The sequence below is a fragment of the Gavialis gangeticus genome, unplaced genomic scaffold, assembly GCF_001723915.1.
Source record: "Gavialis gangeticus isolate Ggan-Ray unplaced genomic scaffold, GavGan_comp1, whole genome shotgun sequence".
Classification (NCBI taxonomy): Eukaryota; Metazoa; Chordata; order Crocodylia; family Gavialidae; genus Gavialis; species Gavialis gangeticus.
In genome coordinates, this window is record NW_017729011.1 from 15,281,016 (window position 1) to 15,282,987 (window position 1,972).

Below are 1,972 nucleotides of genomic sequence, written 5' to 3' on the forward strand. Positions count from 1 at the left end.
CCCCCCCCCCCCCCCCCCCACCCGCACCGGACCCTTCCCCTCCGCTCCTGCCGAGCAGCCAGCGGTGCTGGTGCCGGGCCGCCTGCATCGTGAGGGAGCCTTTGTCCAAGCACCTTGTGTTTGGGGCAGACAAGGGGTGTGCATGGTCATGCGTGCGTGCGTGCATGCATGTATGTGTGTGTGTCCATGCGTGTCTATGCATGTATGTCTGTGTCTGTGTGTCTGTACGTGTGTGCACGCGTGTGCATTCATCCACATGTTTGAGTGTGCAGGAGCCACGGTGCACAGACGCTGACTTGCCCGAAGGGGCAGAGCTGGGACCGGAAGGCCTGAATCCCAGACGGGTGCCTTGGCACTTAGGCAGTGATGTCTCTGACTCTTCTTTCTCTGTTACCTGTGATCTGTCTTTATGGCTGTTCAAAGTGGTTTCTTTTTTCCTTTATCAGTACTCTGGAGGTCTGTTGAGGTTGCTGCTCTTTGCATCCATGATTATAGAGCATTATTTAAAAACCCACTTTATGGTAATGTGATGCTGCTTACTTGTCAGCTGGATAGGCTGCAGCAGTTTAGGGTATATCTATTTTTAATTCCTCCTAAATTGTGTCTTGCTATCCAGGGCTTTCATAGTGTTTTACAAACATGCATTAACTGTTTCTTGCATTGTGCTAGTGAGGGGCAGTGGGATTGTTTTGGTAGAGAAGCTAAGGCACAGACCAGCTAAATGATGTCCCTGGAGTCACGTGGTAAGTGTGGCAGAGCTTGAAGGAGTTGTGGGTCCTCTGGTATGATTCCTGGAAAGCTTGGCATTGTCAGTGAAGAGAAGAAGGAGCTGATGAGCATTTCTGAGCAGATTTGTCTGTGCAAATGAAGTTTAACGATTCCAGTTTTTAGGCAGTTCAAATTTTGGGGCTTACTACAGAGTTGGTGCTTAGAGTTTGCAGGTAGTGCTAAGAATGATTATTAAAATGTTGCTGGAAAAAAGTTTGGACTCTTCTAGGATTAAAATAATGAACCAAGGGATGGTAGCTTCATGCTAAATGTACCCTTAGTGTCTTGATTAATTGTTGTTTGCTGCACTGCATCCTGATGATAAAGTTTGGTCGCAGAAATGTGATGCGACTATGCTTTTAACCTTGTGGCAATGTTTCTAGCTCTGCAGTGGCCTCATGTGGGACTGCAGAGTGAGACTGGAGCCAGTTGTGAGCCTTGGACTGCAGAGGGGCTTGGAAAGCAACAACCCTTGTGTTCAGAACAGCTTCCTTTCTTTTTCTTTTTTTCCAGTGAGGAAGAGAGGATGGGGAACATGTTTCCCAGCTAATGAAAAACGTTGTCTGTGTATTGGAGGCCTGGAGCAGTGTCGTACTGATTTTGTGCGCTACCGATTTGCATTTGTATCATACCTGCCATCTTAGCAGCTCAATGCACTTTATAGAGAATGTTCTTCTCACCTGAAACAGCATTTCTAGCATCCAAGAGGCCTTCTTGTGCCGTCTTGGGGATGCTGGCTTCATCCCATTTCAGAGTAAAGAGTGCCACCTACTGAATCGCTTAGGTTTTGTCTTCATTGTAAAAGATGCCTTTGGGGTAGTTAACTTGATGTAAAACTCTTGTGACCAGACACAGGTATTAGAGGCCAATCTGCTACCTCTCAGCTGGGGTTTAGCTCAATTAACTACAGCTAATTAAGCTGTCTGCACAAAGGTTTTATGCCATTAGCCATCTCAATAGAAAACATTTTTTGCAGTGGTTCAAAGCCTAACAGTATTTTCTGTGGCAGGGCTTTGTTCCTTGGCAGTATGCTGTCAAACGACTAAAGAGTCCAGTCTTGGCTTGGCTCGGCTCAGCTTGAGACCTGGCACAGTGGGGATGAGTTGTCATTTTTGTGTCTAGAGAAATGAGCCTTGACTTCAGAAAAGGAGCTGAGGCCAGAAGGAGTTGTATTCTGTTTTGCGTTCTATTTGACCTCTCTCTC

General features: G+C 46.7%; 1 protein-coding gene across 2 annotated transcripts in view; it reads left to right on the top strand.

The window, feature by feature from the left end:
• The window catches only part of PTPA (protein phosphatase 2 phosphatase activator), a 43,505-nt gene that overhangs the window by 411 nt on the left and 41,122 nt on the right, over positions 1-1,972 (top strand). The gene's annotated exons all lie outside the window — the stretch shown is intronic.